The sequence below is a fragment of the Hemibagrus wyckioides genome, unplaced genomic scaffold (assembly GCF_019097595.1).
Source record: "Hemibagrus wyckioides isolate EC202008001 unplaced genomic scaffold, SWU_Hwy_1.0 Contig17, whole genome shotgun sequence".
NCBI lineage: Eukaryota > Metazoa > Chordata > Actinopteri > Siluriformes > Bagridae > Hemibagrus > Hemibagrus wyckioides.
In genome coordinates, this window is record NW_026690777.1 from 48,152 (window position 1) to 66,356 (window position 18,205).

Here is an 18,205-nt window from a genome sequence, read left to right on the forward strand (position 1 = left end):
TACATTTGAAACGTGTAGGCTGCTTTTGTCTAAGTGTGTGTGTGTGTGTGTGTGTGTGTGTCTTAAGGTTGTTGAGCCAATCCTGCCGCAGCTACCCACAGAAACTCACTCCACATCTTCAGCTGTTGTTCTGGTAACCAAACCTGTCATTTATTTACTAAATCTGATCTCTGGATTTTCCAAGTGACAGAATGTTTGAAAGTGTTAGTGTGAAACTGCTATGATAAAAAACACTGATGATCCTCATCTTCTACTTTTCACAGCCCCTCAGTGCTGGTGAGCTGAACAGCACCTGCTGTAATGTTGAGTACAACACTGCAGACTCCTCCAACTCCCAGTCTGGGGTATTGTACAGTGCTGCAGCTGAGATACAAACACACACACATCCTTCTTTACAAGTTCTAATGTTTAGTTTTGTTTCTTTATTTCTAGCAAGTGGACCTTAGGAGAGACATCCTCAGGTTATTAAGGGGTCCAGAGAGTCAGCTCTGCTGGCTTGAAACCGCACACTGCTGGACTCTCGAGGTAATCACGGTATTTATTACTCTCATGAAGAGATTCCACTTCAACGATTATTAAAAGAGAACTTAAATGAAATGCGGTTGTAGATCTTGAGTTTCATCTAATTGTCGTTTGCAGGGATTCCCTTTTCATAACAACTGTGATTACAATTTCCCTGGCATTCAGGTAAGGGCTTGTTCATTGTGTCATCACTAAATTGTGTTAATTGCAGTTACTAATTGTGTTTGTGTGTTTTAAGGTCGTTGAGCCAAACCTACAGCTGTTGCCAAACGAACATGACCAGGAATCTTCACCCGTCCTTCTGGTAACCAAACCTTTCCTTTATTTACTAAAGCTGATCACTGTATTTCACAGGGTTGTTTTGACTGTAAAGAAAGTGAGAGAATGTTACTTGTGTTATTATAAAATGGCTGTGATAGGAAGCAGTTATGTTCATCATGCTCTTCATTTCACAGACGCTCGATGCTGGCGAGCCGATCAGCGCCTGCCGAAATATCCAGTTCCTCTCTGCACGCACCTTTACCTTCCTGTCTGGGGTATTGTACAGTGCTGCAGCTGAGATACAAACACACACATCCTTCTTTACAAGTTCTAATGTTTAGTTTCTCTATTTCTAGGCAGTGGACGTTAAGGGATACTTCCTCGGGATGATAAGGGGTCCTGAGAGTGGTTTTTGCTGGTTTAAAACCACCAAGACGCGCTACTTCGACCAGAATTGATATTAATGATTATTAGATGAACACTTTTGAGAAGTAGATCTTGAGTTTCAGCTAATTGTCATTTGCAGGGATTCCCTTATCAGACCACCATCGAGGACCATTTCACTGTCATTCAGGTGAGGGATTATCTGTTGTGGCGTCACAAAACTTTTGTTAGTTGCAGTGACTAATTGTGTTCACTTCAAATTGTTCTCTTAAGGCTGAATAAGGGAAGGTTACAGAGCTCCTTTCCTGTAACCGGGTGGAAACCATCATGGAGCCACTTGAGGATTATGTGGTAAATTTATTGCAATGTCATGAAGTCTTTATTGTAGATAGTAACTCTTGGAATTTTGTACACATATGGGTCTGCAGTGTTCATTTTTATATATTTTTTAATTTAACAGCAAACCTTTAAAAAGGTGTCCTGCACGTTCCTGCATGTGGCTAAAGATGGTCAGGTGAACACCTCCACCTGGGAGCAGGAGCAGGTTGACTCTCCCCACAGTGATTCAGAGGAACAGTACGACTCTGAGGTAATTCTGTGTTTCAGACCTGATGTGTATCTACAGATGCTGCTATTCCCCTGAATGGGAGGCTGTAACATTTACTGTGTGAGTTTTAATGATTTATTGCTAATGTGTCTTGCAGGAGAGTGAGGAGAGCCTTAGCCAAGAGGAGATGGAGGTGCCCTTTACTTGGTACGCTTCTCTTCACAGTTTAATGGTATAAAGGTGTAATGTATGTTTAATACACTAAGCATGTAAATCTTTTGTTTCTTAGGGACCATCTTACAGAGAGAGGGGTAACTGATATCGGCCTGAAGCTGCATGCTCTCCGTGAGGCGTTCGCTGTGAGTAAAACCTTTGTTTAGCTGCTGTTTTTGCTCAGGGGAAGTTCACTCTGCTTTAACTTATATTATGTGCTGTCTTATATTCAGATTCATGAGTAATATGAGTAATTAAGGAATAATAATTAAAATAACAAGCATCAAAAGCTAATTTTATAACAATCACAGCCTGCTAAAAAAGGACATTCTTATTCTAATAGTAATTAGTATAAATAGTAGCTGCAAATAATATTGTTGTAAATAAACTTATAGTTGTATAGTGTTTATATAGTTTACTTTAATAAATGTTTTCATTTGTTCCTATTACCGTCTCATTCTGATTATTTTTAGTCATCAGTATGTCTACTGTATAACTGCAATAGTGTGAATGAGAGTACATTCCTACACACCATAAAGTCTGATCATCTTTATTTGCACTGACCTTCATCAGTGATGCTGCCACTGCTGGAGCCACCACTACTTTTAGAACATGGTTGGGAAGAAGCAGAAGACAGGGTTTCACCAATTAGAGGCTTAGGAGTTGGGGATGGCGATGGAGTCAGGGTAGGGGATGTACTCTTAGATGTGGAGGAATTCCCAGACTGAGGCCTCTTTTTCAGATCAACCTTCTGTGGAGATTGTAGGCTAGTGTTAGGTTAGATTGATGGATGACACTGTAATTATGCGAATACATTTGACTTGAATGACACATCATTAGCGCGCAAGATCCATCGATTGCCGTGGGCGGGCCATTGTTGCGATTAGCGGAGAACGATAAAATTGCGAGAGATTCGATTGGCTCGCTATGGGCGCGGCCATCATTGTCTGTCCATCTTTTCAGCGCAGGGATTGGGGACGAAAGATGTAACGGGCCGATGTGATTGGGCGAGAAAGATTTCCCGGGTGAGCTGTGATTGGCCGGCTGACCCAGACTATCGTTCTTCAGGTAGCACCACTGGCCCATGGGAGCCTTAGGGGGAGCCTACAAATAAATAAGTGATGACAAATCAGTTATGTAACGTTTTGCGCTGTGAATCGAAATGAACACAACACCAACATGCTGCTGGCTGCAATCAGTGATCGTTTTTGGTTTCCGTTGAGGAAGCGTTCCCGGCCGTTATTAACTGAGCGATTTGGTGAACTCCTTGCCAGCTCTGCGGGCAATCCAATAAAGTCACGTTCCCATACTGGGAGTCAAACCCGGGCCACCTGGGTGAAAACCAGGAATCCTGACCGCTAGACTATATGGGAGGGCGCCCCAGGAGAGTTGAGATCAGCATTTTACTCGACCACCAAGCAGTTTGAGCTCCAGCGCGGTATCATCCAGAGCTTTGTATGGGAACCTTGCATTGCAGAGCACAAAATCGGCCAGCACTGACCGAATATCCAGCTACTCGAGCTGGCAATCCAGCGGAAGATCAGCTGCTAGACAGAGCGTGGGCTGGTGTTCCTGGTGCAGAAAACCAGCATACCTCCCAGTACAGGACTCTCCGCATTTCAGGGATTGTGGGAGGTGTTACTCTGCCAGCAATTCGGCAGCTGGAGTTTGTGGCACACCTCTGGGCTCTTAAAAGGCAGCTGAGCCAGCCAGCCAGGAGTCGAACCTAGAATCTTCTGATCCGTAGTCAGACGCGTTATCCATTGCGCCACTGGCCCATGTGAGTTTTAAGGGGAGCGGGGTCCTACCTTTTTATGCTTTTCAAGTGACAAACAGCCAGCGGTCAAAAGCCATGCCTAGCGTTCAACGGTGATGTGGAAAAGCCAATGCCGTGACCCGGATTCGAACCGGGGTTGCTGCGGCCACAACGCAGAGTACTAACCACTATACGATCACGGCATCCCATGCACCTGGGCCAGCAGGTAAAAGGAGCTGCTACATGTTGTGATATGCGTTCTGGAGCCCCTCTGGCCTGTGTATACATAATTTATATTAATGTTTTGTTTGCTGATGTAAACGATTGTGATTATATTTAGTTAGTTAGTTAGTTAGTTAGTCTCTAAACTCAAATTCAGTTTCTTCTGTACATATTTGACATAGACTATTTTTTGGTTTGTATAACTGTATATATATATATAATCAGAAAGAGGACATTCTTTAAAAAAGAGAGATTTGATTTGAAACCTGAACTGCTATCAGGTCCATGCTGAACACCTTCTGACCAATCCAAATCAAGTATAAATGTTAATCTCAATACTGCACATAATTATCAAATAAAAGTCTATCCAGCTGTTATGCAAAAGTCTGAAATAATGTTTCTCTTAAGTGTTTTAATTCAAATCCATATTTTGGTGTGATTTATACACATGGGTTTGTCCATTCTGACTTTTGGACGCTTTATTATGTCCATTTTATGATGAAACAGGAAAAGACTTTGAAAATCATCTGTCATTTTCTGATCATGTTAAATATCAACACAACTAGACTGAAATATACAGGTAAGATATGCAACTAATTGTAACATGAACAGAGCAAGATATAAACTGATATCTACTGGTTTCCTGTCAGGGTTGTGGACTGTTTTCTGGTCACTAGAGGCCCCCACTGCCTTTTTGTTGGTGTCCAGTCTCTGTCATTATGTCTAATAGGTGTCTCCTGTGCTTTGTTTAGGTTTGTGTATTTAAGTCACCCTTTTCCTCCACAAATACTTTGCTTAGTGTTTCCTGTACCTTGATTAAGTCTAGGTCAGCCGTGTGCTCTGGTTTATGGCCTTGTCCTTAAAAGACTTTGTGCATCTGGTATAGTTCTTTGTTTTGATTGATTGACAAGTGCTCTTTTGAACGCCTTATGGATTTATTTTGTGGACTAATTAGAATGACTTTTTGGAAGTATTGACTTTGTTTTTTGATTAGACTCCTGTGAACCTTTTGTATGCTTTTGGATTAACCTTGTGGATTTTGGGGATTTATTCTTTGGAACTACTGTCAAGTCTTTTGAGCTGACTTGTTGGATTTGTTTTGTGGATTATTTGACCTGCATTATTATCTAATTAAAGATAAGTAAACATTTCTCCAGAACTGTGATCTGGTTATCTGCATTTGTGTTCAGCCCCCTTTGAATGTGTTCAAGTTTTCTCACTAGTCCTGCCCTCAGTCGCTGCCATAACCCTATGTTCCTTCATTGGACCACTTTTGATAGATACTGACTACTGCAGACTGGGAACATGCCCCAACAGCTGCAGTTTTGGAGATGCTCTGATCCAGTCGTATAGCCATCACAATTTGGCCCTTCTCCATACGCTCGCCCATTTTTTCTGCATCTAACACATCAGCTTTGAGGACAAAATTGTTTACTTGCTGTCTAATCCCACCCCCTAACAGGTGCCATGATGGTGTACAGAGGGGATGGACTCCTCACAGGGGGTGGGACTAGGTGATTCCCCTCACTCTCACTCATACTGACTTATATAATAGATATATAAATAAAAAAGGTCTGTCTCTAAATATCTGAGCTTTTCTTTCTTAGTAATTCTTATTTTTACACATACACACTGTTTGCACAGTAAAGTGTGTATATACACATACACATACACTACCGGTCAAAAGTTTTAGAACACCCCAATTTTTCCAGTTATTTATTGCAATTCAAGTCGTTCAAGTCCAATGAATAGCTTGAAATGGTACAAAGGTAAGTGGTGAACTGCCAGAGGTTAAAAAAAAGGTAAGGTTACCCAAAACTGAAAAATAATGTACATTTCAGAATTATACAAAAAGGCCTTTTTCAGGGAACACAAAATGGTTAACAATTTAAAGCTGTTCTGCAGCAATGGAGGTTGATCAAGCCTTGAAAGCTGGTGCTACTAATTCCTACAGGTGTTCCAACTTTTCTGGATTACTTACAACCCCCTCTGTCTGCATAAAAGCAGTGTTGGAACACACTGTGGTACCATACCCTCGTGAGCATCAGTTGAACAGTATTGTACTGCAGAAAGTAGCGTGTTGCTACAAAAATGGCGAGAAAAAGGCAATTAACAACGGAAGAGAGACAGACCATCATAACACTTAAAAATGTAGGTCTTTCCTACAGAGAAATTGCAAAGAAAGTCAAGGTGTCAGTGAGTACAGTTTCCTTCACCATCAAAAGGCACTCAGAAACTGGGGCAAACTCTGACAGGAAGAGGTCTGGCAGACCCAAAGCCACAACTGAATCAGAGGACAAATTTCTGAGAGTTAACAGCTTGCGTGATAGGCAGCTCACAGGACAACAGCTTCAAGCACAGCTTGATAGTGGTCGTAGTAAGCAAGTCTCAGTTTCAACTGTGAAGAGAAGACTTTGAGCTGCAGGTTTGACAGGACGAGTTGCAGCAAGAAAGCCATTACTAAGACGTCAGAATAAGACAAAGAGGTTTGCCTGGGCCATGCAACACCGCCATTGGACTACTGAAGACTGGAAGAAGGTATTATGGACTGATGAATCAAAATTTGAAATCTTCAGTTCATCACGCAGGATCTTTGTACGCCGTCGAGTAGGAGAAAGGATGGTTCCACAGTGTGTGGCATCAACTGTCAAACATGGAGGAGGAAGTGTGATGGTCTGGGGCTGTTTTGCTGGATCCAGGGTCGGTGACTTGTACAGAGTGAGAGGCACCCTGAACCAAAATGGCTACCACAGCATTCTGCAGCGCCATGCAATACCCTCTGGTATGCACCTAGTTGGTCAGGGGTTCATCCTACAGCAAGATAATGACCCAAAACATAAGTCCAAGCTATGCCAGAACTACCTCAGGAAAAAAGAACAAGATGGTAAGCTTGAAAACATGGAGTGGCCAGCACAGTCTCCAGACTTAAACCCCATGGAGCTGGTTTGGGATCAACTGGACAGAAGAGTGAAAGCAAAGCAACCAAGTGCCACACATTTATGGAAACTTCTGCAACAGATTTGGGAAGAACTTTCTGAAGAATATTTGATTTCTATTGTAGAAAGAATGCCACGAGTGTGTTCAGCTGTTATATCTGCCAAAGGTGGCTACTTCGATAAGTCAAAAGTTTAGAATACATTTTGGTCTAGAAATTGATTCCATGATTTCTTTTTTAACTCCAATTGCTTATTTGTACGATGCTTTCATTTCAGAGTGCAATGAGACATTAAACTGAATAATTTTCAATAAAAAACTGTAAAAATTGGGGTGTTCTAAAATTGTTGACCTGTAGTGTATATATATATATATAAGGCTTATATATAAGCCATAACATTATGACCACCTGCCTAATATTGTTATTCCTCCTTTTGATGCCAAAATAGCCCTGCAGCCCTGACCCATAGAGGTGTGGTCTTCACTAGATCTCTGAATGAATAATATATATATATAAATAAAACAGTGGGTTATGGCAGCGACTGAGGGCAGGACTAGTGAGAAAACTTGAACACAATCAAAGGGGGCTGAACACAAATGCAGATAACCAGATCACAGTTCTGGAGAAATGTTTACTTATCTTTAATTAGATAATAATGCAGGTCAAATAATCCACAAAACAAATCCAACAAGTCAGCTCAAAAGACTTGACAGTAGTTCCAAAGAATAAATCCCCAAAATCCACAAGGTTAATCCAAAAGCATACAAAAGGTTCACAGGAGTCTAATCAAAAAACAAAGTCAATACTTCCAAAAAGTCATTCTAATTAGTCCACAAAATAAATCCATAAGGCGTTCAAAAGAGCACTTGTCAATCAATCAAAACAAAGAACTATACCAGATGCACAAAGTCTTTTAAGGACAAGGCCATAAACCAGAGCACACGGCTGACCTAGACTTAATCAAGGTACAGGAAACACTAAGTGCGGGGGGGGGGGGGGGGGGGTTACTTGAATCGTGTTACTATGTCGATGATTTACATAAGAACATACAGTAGGACTTTTTACACTATGTTTTTTCTTTCTTATGTTCTGTAAAGCTGCTTTGAGACAATGTTCAAAAGTTGTTGTTAAAAGCGCTATACAAATAAAAATGAATTGAATTGAATAGAATATGAATGCAGCCAGTCCATGGTTTGTACCACTCAAACGACACATTCATGAAGATTATGAAGAAGGGAAGCATCTTCCCTTCAAGCTGGTCACCAGATTTCCATGTAAGCCAGTCGTTTGCATGCAATGTTTTGACTTTGGCTCCCAGACAGTGTGGTGTAAATATATCATGGCCTTTTTTCTTTTCAAATAAGGATGTGGAGACACACTGGTGGATCAGAGAAATATAATATCTGGATTATTTATTTATTTGATATGATTTGAAGTACTATTATAACAAGCGATTAATTATAGAGCCATTATTTGAAAAAATTATTCATCCGTTACTTGTGAATCAAGCATGTGACTTAAATACACAAACCTAAACAAAGCACAGGAGACACCTATTAGACATAATGACAGAGACTGGACACCAACAAAAAGGCAGTGGGGGCTTTTAGTGGCCAGAAAACAGTCCCCAACCCTGACAGGAAACCAGTAGATATCAGTTTATATCTTGCTCTGTTCATGTTACAATTAGTTGCATATCTTACCTGTATATTTCAGTCTAGTTGTGTTGATATTTAACATGATCAGAAAATGACAGATGATTTTCAAAGTCTTTTCCTGTTTCATCATAAAATGGACATAATAAAGCGTCCAAGAGTCAGAATGGACAAACCCATGTGTATAAATCACACCAAAATATGGATTTGAATTAAAACACTTACATTATTTCAGACTTTTGCATAACAGCTGGATAGACTTTTATTTGATAATTATGTGCAGTATTGAGATTAAAATTTATACTTGATTTGGATTGGTCAGAAGGTGTTCAGCATGGACCTGATAGCAGTTCAGGTTTCAAATCAAATCTCTCTTTTTTAAGGATGTCCTCTTTCTGATTATATATATATACAGTTATACAGAACATCCCGACAAACCGGTGACACTCGGAGGAAGTCCGATAAGTGCAACCAAAGGACAAGGCTTGATCTGTTTCTTTGTCACAGTGGAAAAACATTTAAAGATTTATAGCCAAAAAAAGTTATGGATCAAAATTCTGGGACCAAATTCATAATAATTGCTGGACAAGGGAATTACTTTTAGGAAAACGTGAGACGGCAGTAAGAGGACCACACAGTAGTGCAGCTGGTCAGGCCGGGGAGCAAGAACCCTCTTCAATACTGACCCAAGCTGGGACCCAATCACAGAGCCCGAAATGACTCTTAGAGATAAAATTTTGAACACACTGAAATAAATACAGAAATCTAGGCAAAACGTTCATCTTTACTGAGTTTAAATGACCAGCTAGAGAAATGAGGAGAGCTGACCAGAGAGCAAAATCATTCTGAGACTTTGTGAACTGTACCAGCTCTCCCAATTGTTCAGTATCAGTAACATTCATTCAGTCAGCACAGGACATCTGTGCAACAGGACACACCAGTCACATGTCCAGTATTTTGATTGTGGAAAAAATAAGAGATTTCAAATAACAGGTTGTTGTTTACACATCTAGATGTAAATATCTGAAAATGAAATCTGAGAATTCTGGTCTATAGCCTTATATACTTTTTTGGAACTTAAAGCCAAATTGTCTTCAAAGTATAAAAAAACATTTGAGTATTTTCAGAGGGGACTGTACAAATAGTCTTAATAAGTGAGCGAGTGTGTATCTCTGATAGAAACTACTATATATTAACTGTACCAAGTCAGTGTGTTTTATGAGTATTGTTCATTTCCATCAATCTAACCTAACGCTAGCCTACAATCTCCACAGAAGGTTGATCTGAAAAAGAGACCTCAGTCTGGGAATTCCTCCACATCTAAGAGTACATCCCCTACCCTGACTCCATCGCCATCCCCAACTCCTAAGCCTCTAATTGGTGAAACCCTGTCTTCTGCTTCTTCCCAACCATGTTCTAAAAGTAGTGGTGGCTCCAGCAGTGGCAGCATCACTGATGAAGGTCAGTGCAAATAAAGATGATCAGACTTTATGGTGTGTAGGAATGTACTCTCATTCACACTATTGCAGTTATACAGTAGACATACTGACGACTAAAAATAATCAGAATGAGACGGTAATAGGAGCAAATGAAAACATTTATTAAAGTAAACTATATAAACACTATACAACTATAAGTTTATTTACAACAATATTATTTGCAGCTACTATTTATACTAATTACTATTAGCAGTTATCTATATAGACAAGGATAGAGGGATAGATTGATAAGGGACGCTCTATGAGGGATGAGGGATATTAAAACTACTCCTTGGGTGCTGGGTTCACTCTACAGACCTGTAGGGAAGAAAAGAGTATACTTTAATATTAAGTTCATCAAAAATAAGAATAAAATTAATTTCTACTTACATGTGGAGAGCTTGAGCAATGTATAGAAAAGAAGTGAGGGAAAAGAAATGGAACAGAAGGAAGAAAAGAGGAATTTGGTAGAAGGAAGGACATTGCTCAGAGCTTCCACAAAATGTCCATTAATATCCAAAATGTCCAAGTGTCCTTTTTTAGCAGGCTGTGATTGTTATAAAATTAGATTTTGATGCTTGTTATTTTAATTATTATTCCTTAATTACTCATTACCACATCTGTTTGACAACTACATCATTTTCAAGCCCAGTAACTGAAAGTATTTTGCACAAGGAAACAGTCTATCATCATTCTGAAGTCACCTGGTTGTTAACTGCTGCCAGACGCATCACAATCTTCTTCCCCATAACGAACAAGAAGTTCTGATTGTGGATGCAGGTAAGATGAATCTGAATATAAGACAGCACATAATATAAGTTAAAGCAGAGTGAACTTCCCCTGAGCAGAAACAGCAGCTAAACAAAGGTTTTACTCACAGCGAACGCCTCACGGAGAGCATGCAGCTTCAGGCCGATATCAGTTACCCCTCTCTCTGTAAGATGGTCCCTAAGAAACAAAAGATTTACATGCTTAGTGTATTAAACATACATTACACCTTTATACCATTAAACTGTGAAGAGAAGCGTACCAAGTAAAGGGCACCTCCATCTCCTCTTGGCTAAGGCTCTCCTCACTCTCCTGCAAGACACATTAGCAATAAATCATTAAAACTCACACAGTAAATGTTACAGCCTCCCATTCAGGGGAATAGCAGCATCTGTAGATACACATCAGGTCTGAAACACAGAATTACCTCAGAGTCGTACTGTTCCTCTGAATCACTGTGGGGAGAGTCAACCTGCTCCTGCTCCCAGGTGGAGGTGTTCACCTGACCATCTTTAGCCACATGCAGGAACGTGCAGGACACCTTTTTAAAGGTTTGCTGTTAAATTAAAAAAATATATAAAAACACTGCAGACCCATATGTGTACAAAATTCCAAGAGTTACTATTTACAATAAAGACTTCATGACATTGCAATAAATTTACCACATAATCCTCAAGTGGCTCCATGATGGTTTCCACCCGGTTACAGGAAAGAAGCTCTGTAACCTTCCCATATTCAGCCTTAAGAGAACAATTTGAAGTGAACACAATTAGTCACTGCAACTACAAAAGTTTTGTGATGCCACAACAGATAATCCCTCACCTGTATGGCAGTGAAATGGTCCTCGATGGTGGTCTGATAAGGGAATCCCTGCAAATGACAATTAGCTGAAACTCAAGATCTACTTCTCAAAAGTGTTCATCTAATAATCATTAATATCAATTCTCTTCATCAGAGTAACAAAGATGGTGATTACCAGCTGGTCGAAGTAGCGCGTCTTGGTGGTTTTAAACCAGCAAATCCACTCTCAGGACCCCTTATCATCCCGAGGAAGTATCCCTTAACGTCCACTGCCTAGAAATAGAGAAACTAAACATTAGAACTTGTAAAGAAGGATGTGTGTGTGTTTGTATCTCAGCTGCAGCACTGTACAATACCCCAGACTGGGAGTTGGAGGAGTCTGCAGTGTTGTACTCAACATTACAGCAGGTGCTGTTCAGCTCACCAGCACTGAGGGGCTGTGAAAAGTAGAAGATGAGGATCATCAGTGTTTTTTATCATAGCAGTTTCACACTAACACTTTCAAACATTCTGTCACTTGGAAAATCCAGAGATCAGATTTAGTAAATAAATGACAGGTTTGGTTACCAGAACAACAGCTGAAGATGTGGAGTGAGTTTCTGTGGGTAGCTGCGGCAGGATTGGCTCAACAACCTTAAGACACACACACACACACACACACACACACACACAGACAAAAGCAGCCTACACGTTTCAAATGTAGTTAAAATATTTTACTGACACATACCTGGAGGACTGAGGGAGTATCTGACGATTCTCTCAGCAAATCCACAGCTTCTGCAATAAATTAGTTTCATGTAAGTTTAATTACAACTAATATTTTCTGTTAAATGTAAAACATTAAAATGGCCAAATTTATAAGGTAGTAGAGAGAGAGACCTTGTAAATTTTTCTCTCCTTTCTTTCTAATGCTTAAAAGTTAATAAACCTGAGTTAGTTAGCTAGTTAATTTGTGAAGAAACAGACTAATTGTAGCATTAGTAGCTTGTGTAAATTCACTGTACATGTGACTGATTAAACTCTCTAAATCCTCAAGTCCAGGAGTCCTGATGAACTCCACCTCCCCATCAGGATCCACACGCTGCCGTCTACTCAGAGGGGCTTCTTGATTGCCATCCTCTTCGTCCCGCCTCCTCCTTATGCCCTGGCGTGGGACAGGAGTTATCATTGTGGCAGGAGCATAGTACATACCAGCCACAATGTTGTGGATGTCGATATTGAAATAAGGCTGGGGCAAAGGAACTGTTGAAGGCTGTGGACTCCCTGAAGGTGGTGGCCTCCTCAAAGGGGATGGGGTTTTATTTTAATAGCACTGTGTATGTTTTATACAGCAGGAAAGCCTCACTATCAAAACAAGAAGTATTTACACAAGTTATATTACTGTAATCTTCCTATAACAGTGCATTAAAAACTATTTTATTTACATTTACAGTATTTACATTTTAGCTGCATTTATAGGTGTTATACAGGGCTCTTCCAGTATCACGGCTTCACTGTTAGTCACACTGTGCACTTATTTCAATGCTTAAAAATATCTTCCCCCAAAAAATGCAGATTAAAATACATTTCTATTACAGTCTATTACTTTAGCACTTTCTTACTCCAGTGGTTCACATCCCCTTTGAGTCCAATTGTGTCTCCTCTCAAAAATTCACCCTTTATCGTAAATTACACTACTCCTAACTATTTTATTCACGACAGCTAGAAACTAAACCTTGCTGAACAGAATTGAAACAAACAGCTTGATATTTTTGCCTAAGCTGCACTCTACATTGCCACACTAGCTCCATTTATTTGTACCGATTGGTTTTGTTCAGCTAGCTGCCTTTCCTCACAGCCCCTTTCTCTCTCCGCTTTAACAACTCGACAAACACGGACAATGAAAAATCCTTAAAATAATAAGTTACTTCATGTTATTGTAAGTATTTTAACTTATTCTATTCACTCCATCAAAAAAAAAAACTATAAACACTGAAAAACAATTATTTAGCTACATGCTAACTAGCCGTCTAGCTAATCTTTGCTAATACTCCTCGGCTTGACTTAGTAAACTTTAGCAAACGTTAAGTAAACATTGGGACTTTTATGAAAAGCTGATGTTAACATATCTGAAAACATCAACACTGTTTTCTTCTTCCCTGCTCGTTTCACTGGAGTCTGCCATTTTGTCCGCTAGCTTTAGCATACTGATCGTGTACGTAAAGCGATTAGCCGAATAAAGATTAGCCGAACAGAATTTCTCAAAACCATCTAATCATATAAAACGATATTCCTGATTGTGGTTTTTTGTAATAACGCGGTGTTTAAAAGACTTTATACTTAAGTGAAAAAGAGGAAACTCAGTAACTCACCGTTCCAGGGGTCGTACAGTCCGCTCCATCCGGGCTCGGGATCCACATCCGGGTGCTGAGGCTCGGCTCCTCCCCCGAAGTTCATCATCGCTGCGCTGTAGAGTCGGTGTAGGAGTCAAATCCAGTAGTGGAGTACAGAGAAATCCGAAACAGGGGTGTAGCAAAAATGCCAAAAGATAATCCAAATCTTGCGACCTTCAGAATCAGTATAAACCAACACTAACTAGTATAAAACAGCACTAACTAGTATAAACCAATATAAACCAGCAATAACTAGTATAAACCAATATAAACCAGCACTAACTAGTATAAACCAGCACTAACTAGTATAAACCAGCACTAACTAGTATAAACCAGCACTAACTAGTAACAAGAGTCAATAATGAATAAATAATAATAATAATCATAATAATAAGCTGAAATGTCCGGGAAGCCCAGGGAGTGAAGCATAGCTGAAGTTTAAGGCAGCATGTAGCTGTACAGTTAGAATTCAAGCTGTAGGACCAGTTTAAAGACGATACGACCTTAAAAAAAAAAAAAAAAAAAACTCCTGTTTACGGCATCTACCGAAAACCTCCGAGAAAAACCGAACTGTACGGAAACCAGGAAGTGAAGTCCGTAAAAAATGCATTTACAAATTATATATTTTACATTTTATAATTTGCTCCTGCTGAACACACTCAGTGTCCTCAGGGTAGGATGATCTTTATCCTTTAATGCCACACTGTTTCTACAATAAATCATGTTAAAGTGACAGTGTTACAGTCTAATGTTATGTAGCACACAAGACACCTCATCTTGCCGTGAATTAGCCTAATGCTAGTTACCGTGCTAGCGAACCTGGCTACTGGTTTAAACTACACAATAAAATCATTAAGCTCGGTTTAAGAATTTATTTTATTTCCACAATGAAATATTTACCCAATTAGAAGTCCATTCTTAACAACCCCTTCTCCTGGTTTTAATAAAATAAATCGTGCTTAGCTTTGTGATTCAGCAGCTAGCGCGCTAACGGACTTTAGCCGATTTTTAGCGATTTCAATGACAGTGTAATATTTGGACTAATCATATCTACCGAGAGAACTTGTATATTTGTTGTAATTATTTAACACTTTATTGGTTATATTAATGTGAATATGATATTTCTCCTAATAATAGTTCACCTGCTAGTGAACATGCTGCTGCTTTAAATTACACACTAAAATCCTGAACCGAGTTGATGAGCTCGGGTAACGAGAATTTAGTTTATTTCCATAATATAATATTTACCCATTTAAAAGGTGACTTTTCACACCCCTGAGTACTGGTTTTACACTAAATCATGACTAGACTAGTGATTTAGTCAGGTCTAAAGGACTTACTTACAGATGTATGTTATCTACCTAGAGAACTTCGCTAATCATTTCATTTACACAGTTAGCATCATGCTAGTTATCGTGCTAGCGAACTCGGCTACTGGTTTAAATGACACAATAAAATCCTTAAGCTTGGTCAAGAATTTATTTTATTTCCACAATGAAATATTTACCCTGTTAGTAGGTCACTTTTAACAACCCTGAATACTGGTTTTACACTAAATCATGATTAGCCTTGTGATCCGCTAGCTAGCGCGCTAGCGGACTTTAGCCGATTTTTACCGATTTAAATTACACTGTAATAGTTGGACTAATTATATCTACATGGCTATTTGTTGTAATTTGTACACATTTTATCGGTAAATATAATATAAATATAATGTTTAGCCTAATGTTAGTTAAGCTGCTAGTGAACTTGGCTGTTGTTTTACATTACACACTAAAATCCTGAACGAGTTGATGAGCTTGACCAACGAGAATTTCATTTATTTCCACAATATAATACTCATCCCCATTAAAAAGTCACTTTTAACAACCCTGACTACTGGTTTTATACTAAATCATACTTAGACTACTGATTAATCAGCTCTCGCGCTAAAGGGCATGGTTACAGATGTACACCGATCAGCCATAACATTATGACCACCGACAGGTGCAGTGAATAAGACTGATGATCTCCTCATCATGGCACCTGTTAGTGTGTGGGATATATTAGACAGCAGGTGAACATTTTGTCCTTATAGTTGATGTGTTAAAAGCAGGAAAAATGGGAAAGTGAAAGGATTTGAGCGAGTTTGACAAATGGTGATGGCTGCACGACTGGATCAGAGCATCTCCAAAACTGCAGCTCTTGTGGGATGTTCCCGGTCTGCAGTGGTCAGTATCTATCAAACGTGGTCCAAAGCAGGAACGGTGGTGAACCAGTGACAGGGTCATGGGCGGCCAAGGCTCACTGATACACGTGGAGAGTGTCGTAGAAAAATAACAAACCCAGCTTTGACTTATATACCTAGCTTTTAAAGGTAGCTTAAAAAATAATGTACTTAATGCTCTAAGTTCTGACTTAGCAATTTTCTGCCTAAAAGTAGTGTATATCTATCAAGAGTTATTTAGCCATTGATTAAGTAGTTGGCCTTGATTAATACAAGTAATATATAATCAAGTCAATGAGGAAGTGGCGCTTATAAGTAAGCACTATTTTTTTCTAATAATTGTTGACTTAGCCTAAAAATAAGGGGAACTGGAGAGGAGGAAAATTGACGTCATCGAGGGGAGGATGGTATTAAATTAGGGGCGTTATCGGGACAAATAAGAAAATAATGGGAAATGGTAAAACGTATGTAAATTAAGGAAGGAGGGATTAAAGTAGCCACTGAATATACACTGAATATAATGGGAAATTGCTGGAAATATTTAAATTAGAGAAAAGGAGGTGCCATGGGGCACCTGGGGTATAAGTAGAGAGGAACTTTTCGGGGTTTTGAGACCAGCTGCTCTCTTCAGTAATGCATGTTATTGACTGCATGGCTGAATAAAGAAACCTGCTTCTTCTCATCTGCTGACTGAGATCTCCTTTATTTTGGCTGTTTTTATGGTTTGTTGAGTTAATTAGGTAAGATTATGGAAAGCTAAGAGAAATTGACACAATCTAAAAATTCCACCCTGTGATATGTCCACTCAGAGGGGGCTCTGAGTTCCGACAACACACTGCTTGACTCGCGAGGTAATCACAGTCTTTATTACTCTGATGAAGAGAATGGACATTTTTCAACTGACATGATTTTTAGAAGAGCACTTTTGTGAAATGTGGTTGTAGATCTTGAGTTTCATATAATTGTCTTTTACAGGGATTCCCTTATTATACCAGTGATAAGGAGAGTTTCACTGGCATTCAGGTAAGGGATTATTCATTGTGGCATCACAAAATGTTATGAACTGCAGTGACTAATTGTGTTTGTGTGTTTTAAGTTTGTTGAGCCGAACATCCAGCTGCTGCCCACAGAACAACCTCAAGACCCTTCACCTGTTTTTCTGGTAACCAAAGCTTTCATTTATTTCCTAAAGCTGATCACTGGATTTTACAAGGTTGTTTTTACTGTAAGTGACAGAATATTAGTATGAAACTGCTGTGATCAGAAGCACTCATGATCTTCCTGCTCTACTTTTCACAGCCGCTCGATGCTGGTGAGCTGATCAGCGCTTGGTGTAATATTCAGTTCCTCTCTGCACAGGCCTCCATCTCCCAGTTCAAGGTATTCTACAGTGCAGCAGCTGAGATACAAACACACAAACACCCGTCTTTACAAGTTCTAATGTTTAGTTTTGACTGGCAATTTGGGTGATCAGTAAAGTGCTGTAATATCTTCATGTTGCATAAAATGACACATAACCCAGCACACTTGCTCATTTGACTGATGTAGGATACCACTAAGCTGAAAGATAAGGGTCTTACTCAACCAATGCTGCTTGGAAGTGTGCTGGAATTTGAACACAACCTTCTGATCAAGCCTTCTGTCACTGAGCCATTACAACCATGCCAGAGCAACACCATAACTAGTTTGCATTGATTCAGCTATTTCTCCCACTGAATTAATGGCACTTAAAGATTCCAGTGAAGCAGTGCAAGCTAGCTGTAGTGATGGCTTTGAGTCTCTGATAAGAAGGTTGTGTGTTCAAGTCCCAGCACAAAACATAACTTCCTTGATTGTACCCTTGAGCAAGACACTTCTTCTTTTTTTATTTTTGTCCTGTATTGATTTTGACCCATAGTTTGTTGTCTCTGTAGGACACAGTCCAGAAGGAAACCTGCACTAAGGGACTCAAAGTAGATATCCTCAGTTTTGTTGAAGATGTGGCAATAACCAACCCAAACACAAGAAGTATAGCTGTGGTGCTGGAAGAGAAAATTGTGCTTGATGATGTTGATGACCTGCCAAATGCATTTGCTTTACTTTTTG

At 39.5% G+C, this 18,205-nt stretch overlaps 1 long non-coding RNA gene and 3 other non-coding genes across 4 annotated transcripts; all 4 read right to left on the reverse strand.

Annotated features, from left to right (window-relative positions):
* Positions 1-3,228: 3,228 nt before the first annotated feature.
* trnae-uuc (transfer RNA glutamic acid (anticodon UUC)) lies at positions 3,229-3,300 on the reverse strand. Its single transcript has one exon. It is a non-coding gene; the product is annotated as a tRNA-Glu (tRNA).
* Positions 3,301-3,628: 328 nt separating this feature from the next.
* trnar-acg (transfer RNA arginine (anticodon ACG)) lies at positions 3,629-3,705 on the reverse strand. The gene has a single exon. It is a non-coding gene; the product is annotated as a tRNA-Arg (tRNA).
* A 109-nt stretch (positions 3,706-3,814) lies between these two features.
* On the reverse strand, positions 3,815-3,886 carry trnah-gug (transfer RNA histidin (anticodon GUG)). The gene has a single exon. It is a non-coding gene; the product is annotated as a tRNA-His (tRNA).
* Positions 3,887-11,167: 7,281 nt separating this feature from the next.
* On the reverse strand, positions 11,168-11,692 carry LOC131349938 (uncharacterized). The gene is made up of 3 exons (XR_009204122.1): positions 11,564-11,692; positions 11,404-11,481; positions 11,168-11,297 (listed from the first exon to the last, which is right to left on the reverse strand). It is a non-coding gene; the product is annotated as an uncharacterized LOC131349938 (long non-coding RNA).
* Between the last annotated feature and the right edge of the window lie 6,513 nt (positions 11,693-18,205).